The sequence below is a fragment of the Enhydra lutris genome, unplaced genomic scaffold (assembly GCF_002288905.1).
Source record: "Enhydra lutris kenyoni isolate GAN:26980312 unplaced genomic scaffold, ASM228890v2 scaffoldscaffold18, whole genome shotgun sequence".
NCBI classification, from domain to species: domain Eukaryota; kingdom Metazoa; phylum Chordata; class Mammalia; order Carnivora; family Mustelidae; genus Enhydra; species Enhydra lutris.
The window spans coordinates 15412888-15439849 of record NW_019154102.1 but is presented as its reverse complement, the minus strand read 5'-3'; the positions used below and the strand labels follow the sequence as shown (position 1 = coordinate 15439849).

General features: G+C 36.7%; 1 protein-coding gene across 5 annotated transcripts in view; it reads left to right on the top strand.

Annotated features, from left to right (window-relative positions):
* The window catches only part of LOC111148074 (pellino E3 ubiquitin protein ligase 1), a 73399-nt gene that overhangs the window by 11502 nt on the left and 34935 nt on the right, over positions 1-26962 (top strand). The gene's annotated exons all lie outside the window — the stretch shown is intronic.

Genomic DNA, 26962 nt, shown 5'->3' with positions numbered 1-26962 from the left:
CTAAATCCTATCAGTTCACCAAAGGAGCAATAAATTTTGAGTTAGGCCCTTATTAAACTGTTCAACCTAGAATCATGTCTGTGACTTCAGTGACACCAGACCTTTTTTTTTTATCATTATTTTCGTCACTGATACTTAGTTAACAAAAAGAGTCACAACTTGATGGTTGTGTCTCTTTTAGAAATGGTGTACCAGTTTATTTGTATATAGTTCACCTCTTAAAGACCAGTCTTTAAAGGCTTTAGCCAGAATCTGCCTCCTTACGCTATCCGTAAAATGGCTTCCAAAAAGGATTTTCTAGATTTCAGAACTGAGTAGGTTGTTAATGATTCAGTATGCCCCCTCATTCTCCTCCTACTTCTTAAATTGAAAGCTCCTTCATAGCATCTAGATGCCCTGAGTCATCATGGCCAAACTCTAAAGAATTTTAACATGGAAAAACTCACCATGATGTAAAATTGTCAGAAAATAATCTGAGTCAGAAATCATTCACTGATCACTATGATACAACCTAGAGATTGTGGGCTTCATATAAATCTTTGAATGTACTTACATGTAAGTCGTTGTTACAGGACTTATAAATCATGAGGACTTGTTTATTCTCAGTTAAATTTTAGTTGGCTTGATTTTTGCTATTACACAAAAAGGATGTTCTCTTTCGTTGAATAGATGTATCAGAGAGGAAAAGCAGGTGGATTCTGGATAAAAACCAGTATACCAGAAGTCAAGAGACCTAGAACTCTTGTCCATTTATTTGGTGTATGACTCATATTTCATTTAACCTCCCTAGGCCTTAGTTTCCTTATCTTTACAAGGTTAACAACTCTATGGTAGCCCTCTTTGGGACCAACCCATGGCAGATATACCTTAATAGCTGACCCCAAATCAGCTCATACTCCCTTTTTGGTACTGCACTGTCAGCAGCTAGATAGTTGGCAGTCTAGATGAAATATGTCACCTCAGCCTTGTAAGGTGTCTATTAACTCCATGATTCCATGATTTTAAATGACTTGCCAATAAAAAGTCTTTTTCTTAGTCTTTACTGTTTTTTCACGTTGAACAATCAGAGTTGAAACTTACTCTGTGAATTAAGAATTCTTTGTAGTTCTGACTACATGGCATGTATGTGTTTCATTTAGGACTATAGACTGAATCTCCCCAGAATTCACGTGTTGAAACCTAATCCCTAATACAATGATGTATTTGGAGGTAGGACTTTGGGACAGGGTTAGGTCATGAGGGGCGCCTGGGTGGCTCAGTGGATTAAAGCCTCTGTCTTCAGCTCAGGTCATGATCCCAGGGTTCTGGGATCGAGCCCCGCATCAGGCTCTCTGTTCAGTGGGGAGCCTGCTTCCCCTCTCTCTCTGCCTGCCTCTCTGCCTATTTGTGATCTCTGTCTGTCAAATAAATAAAATCTTTGAAGGATTAGGTCATGAGGGCAGAGCCTTCATCAATGAGATTAGTGATCTTATAAAAGAACTCAGATATCCCTCACTCCTTCTGTCAATGTGAGGACACAGTAAAAAAAGATGACCATCTTTGAACCAGGAAGCAGGCCCCTCCCCAGACACCTAATCTGCTAGTTTTGATCTTGGACTTCCCAGTCTCTGGTACTGTGAGGAATAAATCTGTTGTTTATAAGCCATCCATTCTGTGGTATTCTCTTAGAGCAACTCAAATGGCTAAGGTATATTGTGATGTTAAAAACAGGGGTTCCCAGGTGGCTCAGTGGGTTAAAGCCTCTGCTTTAACCTAAAGCCTTCGGCTCAGGTCATAATCCAGGGTTCTGGGATCCAGCCCCAAGCCCCGTGTCTCTGCTCAGCAGGGAGCCTGCTTCCCCACCTCTCTCTCTCTCTCTCTATCTCTGCCTGCCTTTCCACCTACTTGTGATCTCTGTCAAATAAATAAATAAAATCTTTTAAAAAAAAAAAATTACATTGGCAGGGGCACCCAGGTGGCTCAGTCGGTTAAGTGTCTGACTCTTGGTTTCAGCTCAGGTCATGATCTCAGGATTCTGAGATCTAGCCCAAAGTTGGCTCCGTGATCAGAAGTGAATCTTCTTCTTTCCCTTTCCCTCTGGCTTCCCACCGCTCTCGCTCTCTCCCACTACCCCCTCTCTAAAATAAAAAAATAAATCTTAAAAAAAAAAAATTGGAGAAAATTCATGGGAACACTTAAAATTCCAAGTGAAGTGGAAACATTCAAAAGGGTTGGTGAAGACTTGTTTTAAACTCATTTCAATTCCTAAATGTTGTGATGGCAAAACTGCAGGTTAGTGAGGTTCAACTTGATGTGTCTGTTTGAAAGGTACATAGTGAATCAGAATTAATACTAGCCTGAGAGGCAAAAGGCCTGACTTCTAGCTCTGCAAACTGTTTTTTTAGCCTGGTTAGTGTCTTCATCTATGTAATGGTATCAGACCATTGCTTCTCAGGCATTAATGTGTTATGCAAGTTATCTGGGGGTCATATTAAGATGCATTTTCTGATTCTGTAAGTCTGGATGAGACTTGAGAGCCTACATTTTTAACAGGCTACCAAATGTGTTGATGCTGTATGCCATGGAACATATTTTATAAAACTATTATGACAGTTTGATGTTCTTCTGGCTGGGTCTTTAAATCTTAACTCTACTTCTTTTTCTCCAACTCCTTCACATGAAATTTTATTAAACTTGTTTTTGAAGCCTCATTTCTCTAGGTTCATTCCCTTTTTTCTCAGTCTGATAGCTCCTTTAATTTTGTTGTTTTTCCCTTCCCAGAACCAACTTCATAGGTGGTCATTCAAGTTACAAGTAAGGTAGTATACAGAAAGAGGTTTTGATATAAAGAAAACTGGATTTAAATCCTTCTGCCTCTGATTAACAGCTCTGCTGCCTTGGGCAGTTGACTTAGTTTACTTAACCTCTCAAAGCTTTAAATACCTTCTTAGTAGAGTTGTTGAAAGGAATAGAAATACATAAAACCCTCAGCACAATGTCAAGCATAATGTAGGTCATCAAAAATTGGAAGCTGTTTTTATTCCTCCCAACATCTTGATTTGTAGAGGTGGAAGAAGAGAGGAAAAGATGTGTTCCCCAACCCAGGACCTCCCTCCTGTGTGCCACATTTAAATTTTCAGCTGCCTACTAGACCTATTAATCCAAATTCTTCAAACTTACCATTGTCAAGAAGATCTCTTCATTCTTTCAGTATCTGTTCTGTCTCCTTCAATCCTGATGGAAGTTAAGGTTTCACTCTATAAATGCCCAAGCCAGGAATTTGTCAGTTCCACCTTGGTTTCTCAAGTACTACTATTCTCTATCCTCATTTCCACATTCCCCTTTGCCTGGGCTCTTTATCCTTTCACCTGGGCTCTTTTTATCTGATCTGATCTTGTTGGTTCTAGTCTCCTCCTGTTTTTCACACCCTCTTCCTCCTCACACATCCTCCATAGTGCTTTCAAAGTTATTTTCCTAGAAATTACTTTTTTTCTTACAACGAGTATTTCTTAAATGCTTTACTATGTAGAAGGCAATATTAAGGCATTGAATATATGGGGAGAGAACAGAATGAGACAGTTCCTAATGAAAAGTCACAGACTAGGAAGGGGAGTAGATATTAAAAACAAGTAAATATACAAGTAAATACAGAACAGGGTGCTGAGAGAGAATAACAGGAAGGCATCTGTGTTATATTGTATATTGGATGGTCAGAGAACACTTTCTAAGGAATTAACATTTAAGCTGCTATCTCAAAAATGAGGAGCCAGCTAGGCAAAGAACAGGGAATATTGCTTCAAGCTGAGGGTATAGCATGAGCAAAGATGCTGAGTATGTTTTAAAAGTGATATGGTAGGGCATGGTTGTAGACAGAATATAGAAAATGAGGAAGAAGGAGTTATTAATCACTTTCAGGTTTTTGCTGTGAGCAATTACTGGGTTAATAGTGGTGCCATTTACTGAAATAGATTAGGGATAGGATAGGTTAGAGCAGGGGGTACAATCATGACTCTAGTTTGTCAGGTTTGAGAGTCTGAAAAAAATAAATATAGTTATGTCAGTCCATTCTGGTTCTCCAGTTAAGCATCTTGACTCTTGGTTTCAGCTTGGTTGCAATCTCAGGGTAGTGAGATCAAGCCCCATGTGGGGGTGGAGTCTACTTAAGACTCTTTCCCCTTCTCCCTCTGCCTTCCCCCTACGTCTGCCCCTAGCTTGTGTATGCGCATGCACGTACTCCCTCCCTCTGTCAAATAAATAAATAAATCTTTAAAAAAAAAAAAACAAAACGCCAAATTCTGTCTTGGCTTATAAAGTCCTTAAATTGTTGACCCTCATCTACCTTTAGCTTCCCTCTCACTTTCCTTCTTTACTGTGCATAAGTCATAATGAAATTCTCATTGTTCTCAAAATGGTTTTGAACCTTTGCATATGTTATTGCGTAGAATAAACATCTTTGGCTGAGACCTTTTCATCCTTCAAAGCCAATCTTCAATATTATTGTTTTATATAATTTTCTCCAAGTTCTCCATGTTTGGGTTAAGGTCTCAGGCTTTTTTACTTTTTATTGTCATTTGGTTAATATTTGTTTAATACCTCTGTTACAGCACTGATCACATTGTATTAGAATTTCTCTTTTGACATATCTAGACACATTTTACTAAACCCTGAGCTATGTGGATCCAGAGATCTAAGCTTATTGCTTTTGTGTTCCTGGGGTCTAGTGCATAGGAGCTGCTCAAAATGAATGAGTGGGTATGTTTCTTATACAAAGCAGTCTGACCGTACCCCCTGAACTGGGATGAGTATTCTTTGCTTCCATGGGGTGCAGACACTACTTTTACCATATTACATTGACTTAAAATTGTATTTTACATACATTTCTTAAGGACAAGAACTGAGTCTTGGTTTTCCTTGTTTACCTAGTGCCCAATACTGTGCTTAATATGCAATGAGGAAAATTACAGTAGGCTTATAGTTTCATGGCAGAATATCTCACCAGTATAGCCTTCCTTGGATGGGCATTATGGGGGCTGGAGGTAGGAAGAAGGGAGACCCAATATAATTATCAGTATATCTCAAATGTTTGCTTGCTGTTTTTGATAAAGAGATGTGTAAGTGTGTTTAAAATAAATCCCATTATTCCTTTGAAATGGCTGTGAAGATCATTTACTATCTCCCTACTGTATTAGTGATACTTTTTTTTTTCCCAGTATTTATCTTACTTGACCTCTCAGCAACATTTGACATTGCTGACTACTTCCTACTTTTTGAAGCATTCTTCACTTCCAGGATGCCATACACCATAGACCAGCACTTTGATGCTGTCGCTTTTTAAAATCTCTTTTAGGGGGCGCCTGGGTGGCTCAGTGGGTTAAGCCTCTGCCTTCCGCTCAGGTCACGATCGCGGGGTCCTGGGATCGAGCCCCACATCGGGCTCTCTGCTCAGCGGGGAGCCTGCTTCCCCCTCTCTCTCTTGCTGCCTGCCTCTCTGCCTACTTGTGATCTCTGTCTGTCAAATTAATAAATAAAAAAATAATAAAAAAATAAAATTTCTTTTAGGAGTTGCTACTGTTCTTTCAGATTCCTAAATTTTTGAACTCCTCAAGGCTTAATCTTGGGCTTTCTTCTCATACTCTATACTCATTGCCTAGGTAATTTCATTTGTACTTTGAAGGTTTTCAGGTTTGTATTTCCAGCCCAGGCTCCAGACCTGTGTGTATAATTGCCTCTAATGCTCCATGGATGTCTCAAAGGTACCTCAAATTCCCATGCTCAAAGTCAAACTTATGGGAGCTTCAGCAGTACCTGGCTATAAAAGTTGTTGAAGAGTGATTTATTACCCTTCATAAAAATTAATTTCTAGGGTTGTCCTTCTCCCCCACCAAATTCTCTTTAGCAAGAAAGAGTTTCTATACTAAAGTAAATATTTAACTGATAATATAAAAATCCAAGTACATAGAAAGTGACTATGAAAAGAACTACAATAAATCTTTATTGTACTATGAGCTATGCACTTGTTCTAATTCTCAAAACAGCACTTTGAAGTGGGTAATATTATATTGTTGTAAGGTAATAGACTGTAGTGTTTATAAGTGTGGTCTCTTAACCAAGACTTCCCAGGTTCCTATCCCAAATGCCAGCCCTACCACTTATTAGCTGTGTGACCTCTGGTGATTTACTCATCTGGACCTCAGTTTCCTCATAAAACAGAGAAGATATTATTTGTCTCCCAAAAATACAATTAGGAGTTAAAGAACTAATATGTAAAGTTCTTTCAAAAATACCTGGTACCTATTATGATAAGCACTGCATACATGTTAATATTATTACTTATTATCTTGGGCTTACGGGTGAGGAGATTGAGCCTCAGTAGGGTTGGTCCAAGACTTACAGCTATTAAATAACAGTGCCAGGAGTCAACATAGACAGTCTGACTACAGAATTCCCTCAACCACTCTATTTTATTTCATCTCAACTAATAATAATGTATCTCATCCTCTTGCATACCAGACTCCATATATCTCACTGTGATCATACAAATATTGTAATTCATTCTAGTACTCATACCTGGTGTTTAAAATGTAAAAGATCTAAAATATGCAGTTAAAAGCTCACTTGAATATGATATGGGAAGCACAAGGATATACATCTAAATTCCATATTATTCCACATGCATTGTTTTTCTCTTTTTCTTGTTAGCTGTTAAGTCTCCAAAATCCCTAGAAAGGAGGAGTACTAATTTTAAATATTAAAGTATCTTTAGTTGTTGTGAATTACTTACTCTTTTAAATCTTCTTTTGCTAAATATTTTCAGAATGACTTGGAAGCTCAAAAGCATGTCATATTCACATATTATGTTTAAAATCAGTAATTTTTATGGTTATGATGAACTATACCTTTTGAAATCATGTAGTTATTTGCCTATTTTTAAAAGTCATAGACATTTCAATTTCTCAAGGAAAAGTTTTCCTTTTAATTTTTTCAGCTGCTTTTTGAATCACAACTTTGACTTTAGTATTTTGAGGTCTTGTATTAGATTTTTTATATAGTTGAATCTGGTTAATTTTGTAAGTTTTAGTCCCTGACTCTCATTTAGGCCTTTAGTAAAAAAAAAAAAAAAAAAGTACATCTGGTTATAGTTTCTATAGATGATTTACTCCCCCACTTCCCCATTGCTTATTATTTCTTTTTTCCGTTGTTGGTTTTTTATTTTATTTCTTTGTGGCCAAAAGAGAAATTCCTTTGTATTAAGACAATATAAATGCAGAAGATAAAAAGTCTTCTACAGCCTTTGAACTTAGCAAGGAGGGGATCTTGAGAAGGAGAGTGGACTTTGAAAAACAAAATCATTTATGAAGAAGAGTCTGTTTTACCATGTTTTTGGAATGGAATTCTGTGGCCTAGTGTATTTACTCTTGGGGAAACAAACTTTATTGTGACAGAAAACTCCACTCAAACTGGCTTAAGAGGGGAAAAGTTTTATTGGTCTGTATAAACTGGACCAGGATAGGTGTGGCTTCAGGAATGGCCTCACCCAAGGCTTTAATAATGTTAAGACTCAATTTCTGTGCTTTTCCTGCCTGGCACTACTTCCTCTCGCTGGCTTTATTCTCCAGCCCTACCTGAGTAGCAGATAATTTTAACTCCTTCAGCTCCTAAATCCCTGCAGGGTGATTTGTATCCAGAAAGATGTGACCATCTTTTTCCTAGAAGGCCCAGCAAAAGCCTCACTGCATCTTATTGGCTCAGACTGGCCTGCTCTGTGGCCACAGGAATGTGAAGCTTGGATTGTCTGGGAGTGAGCCATATGCCTACCCATCAAGTTTGAGGGCATACGTAGTCAACTCCACCAGATATATATAGACTGTAATTTCCAAAAAGGAAATGAGGATACCATTATATTGCAGGAAGGGTGATGTATGCTGGGCAACAGAAAATAGATGTCCTTAACTCTTGTTGTATATTTTCCATTTTAAGAGTTGGGGCTCAACTAAAGAAAGACCAGTTTGATTGTTTTTTGTTGTTTGTTTTTTTTTTAATTTTGTATTCAGTGCTAATTTGGAATTTGTATGACTTACCTTCCAAATTACTGTTTTAAAGCAATATATAAATGGGAATTGCTAGGACTTTTCAACTTTGAAGAGCTTTGAAAATATCAAAATTTTAAAATTGGGGCTACTTTAACAAATTCCATACTATTAATTTTTGTATTAGTTATGGAATCACATTTGCTTATAACTAGTTCTTGTGATATGCAACAGTGTCTTTAGGGATTCACATGTTTTTCTAGGTTAATACTTCTTTAATGCCTTAAGCAGACTGGGCTTTAGACCAAAAAGTTCATAAAGAACCATGAAATCTAAGGTTCTCTTACAGACACTCAGGGCCTTGGGGAGAGGAGGAGCAGTAAGTGGTGATGAGGAACACTAACAAAGGCTTCATGTATTCATTACTGTAACTGATTTTAGTCTGAAAATGGAAACTCAGTTATTACTGAAAAGGCAAATAAAGTATGTATTATACTTTTATTCTTTTTGACATAAAAAATATAAAATGAAGTGGAAAATTATATTTACATTTCAGTCTCTAATATAATTATTTAGATAGCTCCTCCTATTTATTTTTTTTAAGCTTTTATTTATTTATTTTGTCAGGGAGAGAGAGAGAGCACTCACACAAGCAGGGGGAGCAGCAGGCAAAGGGAGAAGCAGGCTTCCCTCTGAGCAGGGAGCCTAGTGTGGGACTGGATCCCAGACCTTGGGATCATGACTTGAGCTGAAGGCAGAGGCTTAATTGACTAAGTCACCCAAGGGTCCCACTCCCTTAATTCTTTATGTTACATTCATATATATGTGAATGAGTACAAATATCCCCAAAAGGCTTTACCATCCTGTAGTATTCAGAAAATTTTAGGTTTTTTCTTTAAAAAAATTTTTTTTTAATTTTGTTTAATTTACAGAGAGAGGGTCAGAGAGAATCCCAAGTAGACTCTACACTGAGCACAGAGCCTGACTCAGGGACTGAGCCCAGAACCCTGAGATCATGACCTGAGACGAAATCAAGAGGTGGACGCTTAACCAACTGAGCCACCCAGATGCCCCCAAATTTCTTGACACCACAGAAATATTTATGCTTTACTCACCAAATTAAAATGAAGACTTCAGGGGTGCCTAAGTGGCTCAGTTGGTTAAGCACCTGCCTTTGGCTTGGGTCATGGGGCTCCCTGCTCAGCTGGAAGCCTGCTTCTCCCCTTCCCCTGCCCCCCCGCCGCTTGTGCATTCTCTGTCTCTCTCAAATAAATAAAATCTTAAAAAATGATAACAAAATGAAGACTTCATAAGATCTAACTTAAACATACATTTAACATTTTCTTTTCTTTTATTAACCAATTTCTGCAAAATGAGCAAGGCAATTTTTCCCTTAGAAGAGTTTTCAGCTTTAATAGGAGGTGGCACAAGACCCATATCTACTGTAATGCAAAGCTGGATATAAGGATAAGTATTTAGGAAATAAAGAAAGACTTCCTCACTGGAAAAGGCATATTAAATGGGTCTTGAAACATTATCAGAATTTTTTTACAGGTAAATAGTGACAACATTAAAACAACCATTGTTTACTGAGCATTTAATTATAATCAGTTTCATTTTTTTTTAAGATTTTATTTATTGATTTGACAGACAGAGATCACAAGTAGGCAGAGGGGCAGGCAGAGAGAGAGAGAGCCCGATGTGGGGCTCCATCCCTGGACCCTGAGATCATGACCTGAGCCGAAGGCAGAGGCTTAACCCACTGAGCCACCCAGGTGTCCCATAATCAGTTTCATTTTTTTTGTCAGAAACATGTGATATATCATTTTTAAATCTGGGGGAAAGTTGGAAGAATTTGAATTATGGTGGGTCCTAAAGACACGTGGTTTAAAACTTAAAAACCAAAAGTAATGGATCTTATTGTGACACATCATATGGGAAGCTTTCTATTTCAGCCACCACAATAACTCTTTGTAGTATAAATAGAAGTTGAAAATCATTTCTAACAAAAATTACATTGTTTCTCAAGAGGTAATCGATCATTTGAATAAAAAAATTCTACACACATTTCCTTAGAAGGTTCTAGGTTAATCTTCTAACATTGTTAAAGAAATTCCTGTGACTGTATATGGATCAGCAATATTAGCAATTGTAGTCTGTACTCTATACATCTTCTAGAATCAACAACATATTAATGTGCTTGGTTTTTATATATGTATTAATGTGTTTTTCAAATGTAAGATCATTCATTTAAAGTGAGCTTTCCAAAATACAGTGTGACTTTAAATGAGTGGTCTTGGAAAATTTATAAATACTCTAAATGTTTACTGAAGAACATTTTTATAATCACAAAGAAGAGAATAATATATTTCATAGTTATTAAGAAGTTAAGTCTTTTTTTGAAGTTCTAAGAGGAGTAATTAGACAAAACCTATTCAAATATTATTTTAATTGCAGTTTATTGAGTTACATATAAAAAAGAGTCCAAATTAGTTTAAACAAATAAGATTTGAATTTATGGTATTCTGAGTCTCATATTTTTTCATTGAATATCAGGGGTATGTTAAAGTTCCCACATTTATGTTTCTCAACAAAAGATTGTTCTGACAGTAAGTTTAAGTCATTTTCACAAATTATTGCTGTCTAAAAATTTCCCTTGACTTCACATTTTGTTCTGAATGTCTTGGTTTCTTTCCTCCTCCTACACGACGTAGAAGGCAAGTGAAGCAGGAGTTGCAAAGTAACACAGTAAATTTAAGAATGCTGGCTTTTTTCCAAAACAAAAAAACCTTTATTATAAGAATGCTTTTTATTGATACCAAGGGGGGGGCTTTTGGCAAGTGTTCAATAAATGTGTGAATAACCTAATTGATTTAGCTGGAATGAATAGTAGAAGCTTTGCCATTTGTCCTTGTAGATATTTGGCTCAGTAAACACAGTAATAGACCAAACACTTTATGGTGAAAGGTTAAGATAAAAAAAAAAATCCACCAAACTTACTGATCCAAATATCAGCAATTTTATGTCTGTGTCAGGGACTTCAAAGAGAAAGAATAATATGTTAATTAAAATATGTTTTATTCTGTTATGAAAAATTAATTTTTAACTTATATAAAACCCAATTTTTTGACAGCTGTTAATATGTGAAAATATTAATAGAGGAGATCCTTGCTGAGAGAATTATAAGCTATATGAATTTTAAAGATGTGTGTAGAAATTAAAACATATTGTCATATACTCTACAATAAAACTCCAGTAAAAGCAGGAATCATTATTAGGACAAATAATTAAAGATGACAGTAGAAGCAAATTAAAATTTTTTAAAAATTCATTAGAGATGTCACATTAGTTTTAGCTCAGTCTTTAACTGTTTAAAAATATAAAATTTTAGGAAATTTTTGAGATCCTGTAAAAAAATATTTTCCCTAGTAAGAGGAAGAGAAGAAAGAAATGTTGATGGCAATTGAAATGCATACAGTACTTTTATTCATTCATTCATTCTTTCATTTATGTGAGAGAGAGAGAGTGCACAGAGCCAGGGGTGGGGAGTGGGGGGTAGAGGGGCAAAGGGAGAGAGAGAATCCCAAGCAGGTTCCATGCTCAGTGCAGAGCAGACCCCGGGCTCAATCTCACAACCCTGAAATCATGACCTGAGCCAAAATCAAGAGTCGGATGTCCAACAGACTGAGCCACCCCAGTGGCCCTACAGTGCTTTTATTTTTTTTTTAATTTTTTTTAAAGATCTTATTTATTTATTTGATAGAGATCACAAGGAGGCAGAGAGGCAGGCAGAGAGAGAGGGGGAAGCAGGCTTACTGCTGAGCAGAGAGCACGATTCAGGGCTCGATCCCGGGAGCCTAAGATCATGACCTGAACCGAATGCAGAGGCTTAACCCACTGAGCCACCCAGGCGCTCCCCTACGGTGCTTTTAAAAAGTACATTACTGGGCGCCTGGGTGGCTCAGTCAGTTAAGTGTCTGCCTTCAACTCAGGTCATGATCCCAGCGTCCTGGGATCGAGACCCATGTTGGGCTCCCTGCTCTGTGGGGAGGTCTGCTTCTCCTTCTCCCTCTGCCTGATGCTCCCCCTGCTTGTGCCCTCTATCAAATAAATAAATCTTTAAAAAATTAAAAATTAAAAAATAAGAAGTGAATCCAGTCTTTCAGTCTTCTAAAAGCGTAGAAGTAGGGGCACCTGGGTGGCTCAGTGGGTTAAAGCCTCTGCCTTCAGCTCAGGTCATGATCCCCAGGGTCCTGGGATCGAGCCCCACATCGGGCTCTCTGCTCGGCAGGGAGCCTGCTTCCCCCCGCCCCCGCCTGCCTCTTTGTCTACTTGTGATCTCTCTCTGTCAAATAAATAAGTCTTTTTAAAAAAAATTTCAAATCCTCTTAAAAAAAAGCGTAGAAGGGGACGCCTGGGTGGCTCAGTTGGTTAAGCAGCTGCCTTCGGCTCAGGTCATGATCCCAGCGTCCTGGGATCGAGTCCCACATCGGGCTCCTTGCTCATCGGGGAGCCTGCTTCTCCCTCTGCCTCTGCCTGCCATTCTGTCTGCCTGTGCTTGCTCTCTCTCTCTCCCTCTCTCTCTCTGACAAATAAATTAAAAAAAAAAAAAAAAGCGTAGAAGTATACCATGTATAACTTTATTTGCTTATAAAACTATCACATGATTTTAAAAGGATATCTCAGAAAAATTCTAGTGGCAAAAAAGGGTGTTTTTCCTAATTTTAATAGTTCCTTTTGTAGAGGAATATTTCTCATTTAATCTTTGTATCTGCAACTCCTTGCACAGTAGCTGACCCATTGTAGGCACCATGTAAATGTGTACTGAACTAACCTTAATTTTAGAAATTCCGGAATAGGATAGTGTTATCTTTCTGGGCTTTAAAACTATACTTCGTCCCCTCCCCACACACCCACTTTTGTATCTCAATTTTGGTACAAATAGGTTCTCGGTTTTGAGTGTGAAGAAAACTGGTTGATATTTTCATCTCCCCAATCTTAGTTTGAGCTGAAAGTACTTAAAAGAGAACTAGATTTAACAGCATACCATCTTTTCAGGTATCTACAGTAGAGAATATAGTTTCTAAATGATATGAATGGGAAGAATCTGTTTTTATCTGAGATGATTGATGGAAAAAAGTCAGTCAACCAAGGAGAGAAGCTTTCTGAAAAAAGGATCTACTCCTATCTAGCAGTCAGTCCTAATGAATGTAATTAGAGGGAAGCTAAATTCTGATTTTCAAATGTTAACTGAGGCAAAAACCTAGATTTTCCAGGTAAGTTCCAATTTCAGGTATAGTAATCCTTTGACAACAAGGAATAGAACTGTGATTAGCAAAGTTGCAGTTGTTTCAGTCAAGCTCTCACTGGAAATAGACTTGGAGAAAAACAGTTAAAACAGCATTAAATGAATACATTTTTAGCACAACAGAGTTCCGGAAGACATCCACTACCAATTCAAGCCATATTCACCAGAGTCAAAAACTCAACTCACTTAACATTGTTTAGGAAACATTGCTATGGTATCGTAATCTACTAAAGCATAGTCTCCCAACAAGTGTATATGGAATCGTGTCTCTGAAAAGTTTTCAATCAATTTTTTTTTTAATTTTAAGATTTTATTTATTTATTTGAGACAGAGAGGGAGAGTGACAGAGAACACCGACAGGGAGGAGAACCATAAAAGACTCTTAATCTCACAAAACAAGGGTTGCGGGGGGAGGTGGGTAGGGAGAGGGTGCTTGGGTTATGGATATTGGGGAAGGTATGTGCTATGGTGAGTGCTGTGAAGTGTATAAACCTGGTGATTCACAGACCTGTACCCCTGGGGCTAATAATACAATTTATGTTAATTTAAAAAAAAAGAAGAAGCAGGCTCCTGGTTGAGCAGGGAGCCCGACTTGGGGCCCCACCCAAGACCCTGAGATCATGACCTAAGCCAAAGGCAGAGGCTTAACCAACTGAGCCACCCAGGTGCCCCTCAAATCAACTCTTAATGGCATGGAATTTGATGGGTTTTATGGGGGTTTTTTTTATACATTTTTTTGTTTTTTTAAGATTTTATTTATTTGACAGAGATTACAAGTAGGCAGAGAGGCAGGCAGAGAGAGAGGAGGAAGCAGGCTCCCTGCTGAGCAGAGAGCCCGATGTGGGGCTCGATCCCAGGACTCTGAGATCATGACCTGAGCCGAAGGCAGAGGCTTTAACACACTGAGCCACCCAGGCGCCCCCCGGGTTTTATGTTTCGATTCTATCTTGTTGTATTGTTTTTGTTTAATAAGCATCAGCAAAAGGGTTAATAACAACCTGGGCTTTGCAAATTAATATGTTTTGAGGAAATGTTTTTTCTGGTCTTGGTAGTCTGTCCATCATTGAAAAAATATGAGGTAAAGAATTTTCTCTATTGTGAGGCTATAAAGGGGAATCAAAATTTTTGCTTGCACTAAATTTTTAAAAATGAAGTGTTTTATTTTGGTGTACAATACTAAAAGTCAATTGGTGATTTCTTTGGTTTTCTTCCAAAGAAATCACCAATTATGACTTTTAGTATTGTACACCAAAATAAAACACTTACCTCACTTACCCCACCCACTTACCCCACTTACCCCACCCACACTTACCCCACCCAGCTTCTCAGTAAACTCAGACTTGGTCAAATTTGTCCTGGTTCTCAGTACCTTAAAATATAAAGACCATGTCCAACATCAGAGATTTCTTTTGATCAGTTTTGACCTGGCTGGTTTCAGATAGTTTGATAAGCATCTTCTAGCTCCATATACAGTTTTTTATTCCTATTACATATTTGCATTGCAGAAGCATCTATGCAACTCACCTCATTTGAGGAGCCACATTACTGGCCTGTTCTAAACCCGTCCCTCTCTGGTAACCTTCCTTAGGAAAAGAACCCTCCCTGTGGGAGATGTTGAACAATACACAATAGTACACAAATGCTGAGGGATCCCACACCAGCCCCCTATATTCATCAATATAGATTTTTCTAAATAGTAAAAAATTGATAAGACATGTGAGGAGAATTAGTAACTAGGGAAAAAAAGGCCATGCTGCCTGTGCCTTTGGGGCTTCCCATAGCTTACTTCATCCATTTTGGCTTAATGCAAATGGAATTTATTTCCCTCTCCATATTCAGATTGACTTCTCATATTGGTTTACTCTCTTCTGAAAGAGAACTCTTTTTTTGAGATGACTTCCCAAGAATCCCTAAAGTGAGTTTCATGTCTACAGCCTACATTTTGGGTCATAATATTCCAAAATTCCACCCAAATTTGGCAAAAACCCATTTTCCATAATTTGGTAGTAATCCAGACTAAAAGTATGAATTTGACATAATACATTATTTTTATTGTGGGCATTTTTGGCAGATGACTTCTGGCCCTGGTTTGATTGATTGATTGACCTTTTCTGTGTAGAATGATGGAAAGGACAGGGCCTTAAATTCAGATCGTAACTTTTGCCACTCAGTGTCAAAATGACCTTGAGCAAATTATTTAGCCTGTTTTCCATATCTGTTATAAACAGTTATAAAGTTTGAGTTTAATGTATATAAAGTTCTTAATACCTATTGCCTAGTAGGTAATACGGTTTTTTTTTTTTTTTCGCCTCTCTGAAACCTTGTTTAAAGAATTTTGATTAATTCCAGAATAAAGTTCAATCTCTTTACCTTACCCTGATCCTTAAGGCCCACAATATAGGGCACTTCTTTGCCTTTTAGCTGTATCTCATTCAGGTATTAGACATTTATTCAGTGCTGGCTGATAGTGACTGAGCTTATAGAGACATACTGCTTTGATTTCCAGACTTACTGTTTATTGGTCTAACCAGTCCCTCACTCGAGGGAACCTGCTTACTTGTTCTTTCTTGAGACTCACTATAGTTTTTACTCCTTGCCTTTTTTTGTCTTGATGTATGTGTTTCTTCCACCTGACCTGCCATTTCTCTGGTCTTGGTAGTCTGTCCATCTTCTGTTTCACAAGGCCCAACTCAAATACCCCTCCTATGAGGATTTCCCTGGAGGTTCTTCCACTGAAGTGGTAATACTTTTCTTTGAGGTCTTACAGTACCTCTGGTCTTTTGCTTTAATATAGTTATCTATCCTGTACTGATTTGGGTTGGGCTGATTGATTTGTACCCTTTTTCCTAACAATAAGGAAATAGTGGTAGTATAGGGAATCACACTATTTGCACTCATTTGAATATTCCCGTAGCTTTTGGTATTATAGTGAATGCTCACTAATAATTTGTTGGATTAGTAATTGCATTATTAGTTATCTAGATGCACAAAATTAAAAGTAAGGAGAGGGGTCCCTAGGTGGATCAGTAGTTAAGTGTTCAACTATTGATCTCTGCTTAGGTCTTAATCTCAGGGTTGTGAGTTCAAGCCCTGCATTGGGCTCTACACTGGGCATGGAGCCTACTTTAAAAAAAAAAAAAAAAGTAAGGCGACCACAGCCCTCAGTATGAAAACTGTTCAAACATCTAAGTTAATTAAACTGTGAGGGAAGCCTACAATTGCTGTTGTAAGTACCAAAAAATCACAAATAAGCATTTAATGGAAAATACCAATCTAGAATATTGGAAGAGGGATGGCTCTTTATAATCTTATTGTGTAGCGATATCATCATCTGGTAACCTAGAAATAATAGCTTTTAAACTATTTTTAGTTATTTAACCAAATAGGACTGTAAGCTAATATTTGTAGCTAATATTTCCTTTTATAATAAGGTGGTAAATGTAAGTGAAGTGTATTCCTGAATTGTGTGAATCATATTCGTAAACTATGGAACATGTGGAGTGGGACATGGAAACCCCCGATTTATAGTCTGTTAGTCAGAAGTAGAAATAGCCTGGGATTTGCAACTGTCTTTGGAAGTGGGATGGTCTTTTGGGACTGAGCTCTTTAACTTGTGGGATCTGAGTTAACTCCAGGTAGGTAGCGTCAATTGAATTGAATTGTTGGACACCCACTTGGTGTCAGAGAATTGATGAACTGATTGATGTCAAAGGAAACACTGTGCTCCACTGCATTCATTGAAGGTGATGTAAGATGTCAGCAAAGCATAAACCAAGAAAACTCATGTCTGCAATTAAAGCCAGATTGAAACAATATGAGGTTAGAAATTCCAAACCTAATTGTGTATTTTGTGATTTCTGATACCAAAAGCATTTGGTTTGGGAAAGTCTTAAGCTGTTTGTAAAAACTTGTAGAATATTCAAGTGATTACTTCCTTCCATTTCTCTGGTTCAACAAGTAATAGGAGTTAAAATAGGTAGAGTTTTTTAATTTGCAAATTCTAAAGTTGCATAAGTTCTTCTGATCTTTTATTCTTCAAAAGATCAGTATTTTAATTCCAGATGTACTCCAGTATTCAGTAATCTCAAGTTTATGGCAGGGTGGTTTTTTTTTTTTTAATGTGGTACTATTTTGTTTCTTTGTTATTTATTATAACAGCTTTATTGAGATATAATTTACATACCATACAGTTTACCCACGTTAAAGTGTATTCTTCACTTTTTAGCATAGTCACAGAGTTGTGCAACCATCATCACAATCAATTTTAGGACATTTTCATCAGCTGGAAAAGAAACCTCATAGCCTTTAGCCATCACTCCTCAAACCCCACTTACCTGCCCTCATCCTGTCTCTGGATTTGCCTATTCTGGACATTTCATGTAAATGGAATCATATAATAATGTAGACCTTTGTGAGTGGCTTTCATTTAACATGATATTTTCAAAGTTCATCCATGTTGTAGCATCTATCAGTACTGTCAAAAGTTCATAAAGAAAACAGAAGTAATATCAATCACTTACGTAGAAATTAGTAAAAGTTTATTGAACACATATCAAAAAGACAGTTTGCAAACCAGGAGCACTCAAACCAAAACATGGAATGAGGCTCAGATGTATATTGTTACAAAGCACCTTATATAGTGTGAAGGCATGAATGTTTATTCTTTACGGTGACAACTTGCAATATTGGAATTTTCTTAAAGAGAACTGGTTACTGCTCACCTCTTATCAATTTGGGGGAAGTGTTTTGCTTTTGATTTTTAGAAGTGACCCAGGTCAAGTTACCATCACTTATCTTGCTTAATAAGCTAAATTAAACTTTGTATGACTGTTCAGGAGTTCTCTAGTCTGGTCACCATTTGTATTTTATTCTAACGAGTCTTTATTCCTTTTTATTACCAAATATTCTATTGTATGGACAGACGACATTTTGTTTATTCATTCATCAGTTGATGGACATTTGGGTTGTTCCACTCTGACCATATGAATTATGGTGCCTTGCACATTCGTCCATAAGTCTGTATGTGAACATATGTTATCGTTTCTCTTGGATATATACCTAAGAGTAGAATTTCTGGTCATATGATAACTTTATGTTTACTCTTTTAAGGAACTGCCAGGCTGTTTTCCAAAATGACTGCTCCGTTTTACTTTCCTACCAGCAATGATTGAGGATTTCACCTTTTCTACCTCCTTGCCAATACTTATTTTTATGTGTCTTTTACTATCCTAGAGGCAGTACCTTTGATACCTAGGTTTCTTTGATTTGTTTAAGGAGACTTCCAGGTTAGCAAAAGCCCACAAAGTGGAGAGTGAACAGACAGTTCAGGCAGGCATAGCTCCTCTGATGAGCAAAAAGAAACAAATCTCCATGGTATGCCTGTCATCAAACTTTTATTTATCTAATTTTCAGCTTCCTCTTTATGATATAAATTATTATAACAACCAGCACAACAAATAATAGAGCTAAAGGTTAATACTTGGCTGTCTCATATGATAATACTTGCACAGTGTAAGATATGAGTTACATGTTGAGTGACTGGTCTGTTCTTTAGTGCTTGTGGTCTTGCCTCCAAAACTAATGAAACAGATCAACAGAAGTCAAAAGATCTGGGGGTGGGGGAAGAGAAGAAGTCAGAAGATCTGTTTGCTACCTCCACTACTTAGTCCTGTAACTTCATCAAATAACTTACCCTCTCTGGGTATAGATTTTTCTCATCTATAAAATGAGGGAATTGAAAGGAAAATTGTGCAAGTTGAATAGGAAGGGTATTTTTTAAGGTTCTTTCCAGCTTTAGAATGTGATTATATGGGGCAGTAGTACTGGTGACTTTCTTCTCTTTCTTCTTCCTTTTCTTCTTCCTCTCCTTCTTCTTCTTCTTATTCCTTCTTCCTTTTTCCTTTTTTCTTCCCCCACTCCTTGTTGAAAAATCTTAGACTCCATTATGTCTTTTTCTCAGAAGGATTGGAGGCAGATGGACTTGGCAAGTGAAAAACCAGGAACATGTAGATACTCACTAAAGACGTTATAGAATAGCCAATGCCATCTGTATGAATTTACTTATGTATTAGAAGAACATGACCTACACATCATCAGTGAGGCAGAACTAAAGGATGAAATAATTTACACACCTGCTGTAGGCGTGGCTAGAGGTAAAGGGAGTATGAGGAGTACGTCCTTAATTACTTCCGTGGAAGTTTTCAGAGACCATTAGAGAAGAAGCACGCTCTCAGAGGTTAGTTGTGTCCAAAGGTGAAATCAAAACCTAAACTACAACTTATAAGAAGAAAAACAGGACCATAAGAAAAGAAACATCTGAAAAGGCCTAGAAATTATGAGGTAAGTATACTTTGTTTTGTTTAGCCTTTTTCCAGAATGATTTTTAAAAGTTTTCAGGGTACTATAAGTTTATCACTGGTCCTGAAGCTCAACTGAGATACTTGCCTGAAGTTCAGACACTGTAGATAGAGACCAGGAAGTTTAAGACACCTGTAAACCAAGCTAGATATGGAGTAGGGGGAAGGTCACTGAAATTCAGGCCCATTTGTCAACATTTGGGAACTTTGATTCCCACCAACCAAGAAAAGTGCTTAAAGTTTTTGTTTTTGTATTTGGCTGGTCTACATGGTATTATTAATCAGACATTCTTATAAATAAAGCACATGTAAAAAGCAAAAAGTAGGGGCATCTGGCTGGTTTAGTAGGTAGATCATCTGACCCTTGATCATTGCAGTCATGAGTTCGAACCTTACATTAGGTGTAGAGATCACTTAAATAAGTAAAACTTGAAAAAAAGGAAAAGAAAGAAAAAAGTAGAATTCAGACTGGGAAAGAAGAGCTTGGGGATTTAATTCTAGCCCTTCCATCCCTTATGAATATGGGTCTTTGTCTCATTTATAAAAATAACTCACCATACTCACTTAGAAAATATGGAGGTTTTGTTGTTAATGTTTTCTTAGAGTTCTTTAAGAAAACTGTATTCCCTCAGGAGACTATTTGGTATAAACACAGAGCTTGAAATACATAAGGACCTTTTATAATCTTAATGCTCTAGTGTTAATCATTAAGGTAGTTTAGGAGCTACTTATATCTCAGTTACCTTAGTTGTTGAGCAAGAAACACACTCCCAAAATTAAGAGAATTGATATGTTGGTCTAAAGACTGGCACGTCCTCAGGTTTTGTTGTAGACTCAGGTTTAAGGCATAGTCACAACTACATTCTATTTCGTATGAGTATTGGACCTGTCATGTCTGGCTTCTTGAGCAGTTTCATCAGCCCAGAATCACATGACAAGGCAGGATCACCAAATAGCAAAATCTTAGAATATGCCCAGATCATTTTTACAGATTTATTTCCTGAACTGGACATGCATCTACACTAGTTAGACAAAAGCAGACCACTGGAGCAGATTTTCTTCATGGTAACTGAAGTGGGCCTGCTGCCAGCAGAAGGGGCGAAGGAAGCATTATGCAGATTTACTGAAGAACAGCTTCAGGGGATATGATGCAGATATGGAATGCTGGGAAGCAAGAGAAGTAAACTTGCAGCTATAACATGGGGGGGGGTTTATTTTATGACAGGGTGTTAGGTAACAAGGTATTATAAGACTTAGGCCAACTGAAAGCATTTTTGTATAAGGGAGTATCAGCCCCTGTTAGTGGGTGGGAGAGTATGGATGGGTTTGCATATACAGCTCACTGAACAGGTATGAACTAGCCTTTACTCTTGTGACTTAATTGGCATGCTTTAAAAAAAAAAATCTTAAATGTAATTAAGCACAGAAAATCTTAAATGTAATTAAGCTCACCTTTGACTGTGTAGAGGAATAACTGAGTTCCATGCACAACCCTTCACCTTAAGAAAACACATTTCTTAGGAGGAATGGGGGAATTTGGAGTAGCAGGGAATTAACTCTTCAAATGAAGTTTACAAGTGCAGCTGAAGTATGTAAGTAGGGTGCCCTCAGTAGCTATTTGAGGAATGTTAAACAATCTCAACTCACCGCTGGGTATTGCTGTTGATTCTCCATGTTCATGAGCACCAGATAAATCTAATTTATTTTAAAATACAAAGCTAGAAATAAAAAAACATGATCAATTGAAAATGTGATTGAATGTTCAGCTGTTCTTATGCCTGGGTTAATGTAGTGTTTTGTAACAAGACCAAAAAAGTCTGATGCATTAGATAATGCCAAATGGATACTGTTTCTTTATATGTGAATTGCATTGATTCTTCTGGGTTTTTTTTTTTTAATGGAATATTTCTTAACAGATTTTTATATTAAATCTGTTAAAAATAGATTATTACACTATCATGGAAAGGTAGTTATACCTCTGACATTTTTAGAGCATTTATATAGTTAATTCAGTCAGCCTTTTAAGAAATAGAATACTGCCTTATTCCATAACTTGAAATTAAGCCTGTGTTAAAAACTGTTCTGTGCTTCCCTCTTACTTCCGTTTCTTCCCTTTTGGGCTATAGGCTTCCTTAGGGAGGACATGAGGGAGAACTGAGTTCCTACTTCAGCCAATAGAATTTAGAATTATATAGTGTTTACCTATTTTGCGTAACAGGCCCACCCACACACATTATGAGGTGCTTAAGTGAAAGAACACTGAGCAGACAGCTATTCCATGTGTGATTCCAAGTGTAATTGGAAGATGCTTTAATACTGTCTGGATTTTATCTGCTGGTGAGAAGATTGTTTATCTAGCTTATGCTGATAGCAATGGAATAAAGAGGTAGGTATTCTATAGCTTTAAGTGTCACATTGTCAGTACTTCAGGTTAAAGGTAAGGTTCTAAGAGGAACAATTTGAATCATAATCAGATCTCTTATGTTTAATTTTTTCACATTCAGCTTTAGAAGTATGTTATGTATGAATTATATTTCCTTCTGTCTTAGAGAAAGGTTTGAATAAATCTCTAGCTCTGAGGCTTTTGTGTTTTTAGGGAGGCTTTACACTGTTAATCTCACCTCCATCAGTCCTGAGAAAAATATCTATAGGTGTTTATTGCCTCTTGACTGTTGGTCAACAGAAACCTGCAAACTCTTCATGTGTAATATTTTTCCAATCCAAGCTAGTGTACGTAGCTTTTTTTTTTTTACATGCTTTAGAGCTTAATGTCCATTGTTTTCTTTTGAATTATTAAATTTGTGAATTATGTTGCTCTCTGAAGAAAATTGTTTGGAGGCCAGAATGATGGTGCTGTCGTTGTACTTTGGTTAGCTATTGAGAGTTTATTCAGAATCTTGTTGTTTGACCATAAATCTCCTCTTGAGATTCTCTCAAGAGATCTAGGCCTTTGAAATAAATACAATTTACTATTTAGACATTTTCACAAGGTAGGAAAAAATTACTAAGATTTTTTAAAAATATTGAGTCTTGCTTTATAAGGATTTTAAGTCATGTTTCTATCCTGAATGTTTTGTTGTTCTTCCTCTGATATGATGGGAAGAAATTTAATAATTTTAGATCTGATCTTTGATGAGAGGGGACTCCTTTCTGCTTTAAAATGAACAATCATAAGTTCCCAGTATTCTTTTCTAAAGCATTGTGTTTTCATTAAAAGAAAGGGTTATAATTGAGGTTTATTTTTCTTTTTATAGGAAATTTATTAAAAATTGAATCTTTTTGCTAAAATACTGACATGCTGCCTAGTAATGTGTGTTCATTTTTTGTCAGATTTTCTAATTTGTTTGTGAGGGGAAGTATTCACTCTCTTGTACATGTATAAAATGGAAGTAATGGGAAAAGTTGCAAATTAGGAGGAAAAATTGATCATAGTAATTTTGCATAATTAGGGTATTTGTAATGTGATAATAAAACAATAATCAGAGTAGAGAGAGGAAATTTGTAAAACTACCTCAGCTGTATATATGTATGTATCATTTTCCTAATGAAAAGCGTTTAAGTAGGAATACCACACTGAGTGATTTAAAATATTCACTCTGCTAAAAAAAATCGATGTTCTTAGCCTCCCACACACAATGTCTCTAAATTACTGCTATAAAAATTTATGGGGAAAACATGATTTGGTCAAAGAAAGATCAGTCGCTACTTTGAGAACTTTTCATGAACTAAAGAGAAAACTAAAATTCTCAAAAGATGAAACTTCTTTTTGTCACATGAATAATAGTTGTCATCTTGTAATAATGTTCTCTTTCTATAGGTAGCTAACCTTACTTTTAGAAACAATATTGATGATTCATTTGTAATTTGAATTTTCAACTACATTTTCCCCTTCCTTTTTAATAGAATTTATAATGGAATTATGAAACTATGAAAGAGTTAAAAGTTAACTTCCCTTTAAGGGCAGGGAATACATACACTAACTCCGACTTAGGTTGCTGTTTTTCCCCGTTTTTGAAAATCAAACATTTAGACCACATTCAACCTTGACACTAATTGCAATGATTTTTGAGGCCTTTGATTGTATTTCAGAGCCTGTTACATGTTACAAGTAGTAGAAAACTAGAAATTGCATGGTGTCAGTTATCTACCAATAATAGATTATACACATTTGTTTAGATACCAAGAAATAGAGATGAATCTCTGAGAAAATAAATCTAAAATGATGGAGCAGAATTACTAAGTATTAGTAAGACCTACTTGTATGCCTAACTAAATATAGTGGGTATTTAGCAAGTACTTTTTTAAAGAAAAATTTACATTACATTAGGTCCTGGAAAATCCCTGGTTTAACCCTCACAGTTTGAATAATTTACCAAGCAGATGGCCCAACATCCAAATCTCAAAGCAACTTTGTTGTTCTCATTCAGCCCTGGTGACAAATTCTATGAAGTGTGGAAAATACTGTTACCATTTTATAGGTAGACCAAATCACTTGCCGTAGAATAGGTTTAATAGATTCAAGAATTCATGAAGGACCCTGGATATAGCCCTCATGACTATCTGGGGCCAGAATTCTCAGGGTTGGCCCTAGGCAGTCACAGCTTAAACTTTTACAGTGTCTTCTCTAATCTGAAGAAAACACCATTGTAATGAAGTAATTTAGTGAATAATTCAGGAAAGTCCTTGACTTTATAGCTTTTCAAGATTTTGTTTTAATGAGGTATACCAGAATTACACTTTGATGCTGCTTTTTCCTAACCAGTTCCCTTTCTATTCCTTTTCCTCCCAGTTCCCTTTCTATTCCTTTTCATAAACTATTTAAGACGAGGATTCATTCATGTGTGCAGGTGGACAGAACTCAAATTCAAACACTGTTAAAGATTTCTACCTGTAAAAGTACATATATTAACTGAATTTACATGTATTAACTGACTTAATCCACAGAACAACCTAATGAGGTAGGCACTATTATAACCCTGACTTTATAGATAAGAAAAATAAATGTAAATATATTAATTCAGAAACTATGATACTATTGCATATACAGAGTGTTTTCTAATAAAGCCACCTACAGTAGATTAATAGTAAAGTTGCCCTTCTGTGTCATAACTTCTTTTTCTTTCTTAAAGAAAAATCCATGAAACATAGTTCTGCAAAATTCTAGTCATTGTGGGAAATGGATCACTTTGGGTCTGGTATCACTTAGTCTGTTGAGTGGCCATACTTGTATAACAACCTTCTTGACCAGGGGGCTGTGTGAATTGGCAGTTTCACATCAGAGAAAGGATGGGAGGCTTGGGAGGTTCTGTGACTTGATAGGACCAGCACAGCATGGAAATAATTGTACTTTTAGGTTGTGAGAAGGCTGAAAAATCAACTTAGAGTTTTGAATTTGTTCTTTAATGCCTTTTATTAATTTAAGGGGCTATTTTGTGTATTTTCTGTTTTTATTGTTTCGTTTTTACTTTTGATTTTGGAGTAATTTTAGCTTATAGAAAAATCAGAAAAATAATTCGACTAGTTTACATATACCCTTTATTCAGCTTCCTCTAATGTGAACAGTCTATATAATCATATTATATTACTCAAAACCAGGAGATTAATGTCTGTACAATACGATTAACTAAACTATAGATCATACTCAAATTTAACCAGTTTTCCACTAATGTCTTTTTCTGTTTCATGATCCCATACCCCAGGCAGTTACTGCATCTCCTAATCTCTCCCAGTCTGGGAATTTCTCAGTCCTCCTTTGTCTTTTATGACTTTGGCACTTTGAAGGAGTACTGAGTTATTTTGTAGAATGTCTGTCAGTTTGCATTGGTCTGACATTTTCTGGTTACTAGATGGAGATTATGCATTTTTTGGTGACATACCATGGAAACAATGTGTCCTTTGGTGCAGCCTAATCAGAAGGGTACATGATATCAAATGTCTTATTATAGATAATGTTATCCTTGATCAGTTGATTAAAGTGGTGTCAGCGAGGTTAAAACACTGCAAAGTTTGTTTTCTCCTGTATAAATAATAAATGTCTTGGGGGAGATATTTTGAGACTGTTATTGCCTTTTATTATTATTTATTTATTTGAGAGAGAGAGAGAGAGCACACGTGCACAAGTGATAGGGGAGAAGAGAGGAAAAGGGACAAGCTGACTCCCCACTGAGTGCAGAGCCTGACTTGGGGCTCAATCCCACAAGACCCTGAGATGATAACCTGAGCTGAAATCAGGAGTCTGTTGCTCAACTGACTCAGCCACACGGGCGCCCCTGTTGTTGCCTTTTTAAAAATGCATGTAACTTGGTCAGTGTTTCAGTAAAAATAAGGACTAGAGAAAACCCAGGTTTTTCTCTTTCTGGGAGAAATTTAACTGTCCAAAATAATTATTACATCATACTCCTTTTGGAAGGGCCCATAACCTACATTAGATTAATATGGTTTACCGCTGGAATATTAAAAAAAAGATGACGATGGGCTCAGTGTTCCATTTTTAATTTCATAGGTTAGTATACATTTAAAGTGGTTGGCAAAGAAACCATTTTATTCATTTTTTCCATGTTTAAATTTTATTCAAGGGGCTTTTAAATTCAGTTTTAAACAATTAGTTGAATTACTGAGAAAATTTAAAATGGCTAGTCAGTATTACTTTATTCCCGTGTTAGGACAATAGCATGTATCATGTAGCCTGTAAACTCTCTTTAAAATTTTATATTAAGAATAGTTAGAGGATATTCTTGCTTGTTGTTTACCATTGTAGTTCTCTCTGTACCCACCCCCTGCCATGTACATTTAAATTCCATTATTTCAGCAGTTCCAGAAAGCTAGAGTTATAACCTCAGTTTTCTTATCTATAAAGTAAGAATTGAAATAGTTCCTACCTCATTAAGGTTGTTCTGGGGATTAAATCAGTTAATACATGTAAAGTGCTTAGAACAGTGCTTGGCACAGGGACAGAACCCAGTAAGTGTTAGCCACTATGAAAAAAAAAGTAGCATAAGTGTGAGTTGACTGCCAGTGTTGAGTGCTGACTTTAGAAAATGATAGAATTTTCCATGGATATACTCTTATCCGATGTTTTTGTTCCAAATAGCTGTCAAAGCCCACTGAATTTGCTGCTTTCTACAGACTTTTGTTTGGGATTTTAGTGGTTAAACCTAAGGGATTCTGGTCTTGCTTTCTGAGAAGCATATTCTCATTTTAGGAACTTTGGAAATCTGAAAGGGTTGCACACAGGCCAAGTATGGGCAGAGACAGTAAAAATGTTTGAGGCCTTATTTGAGTCTTTTAAAATA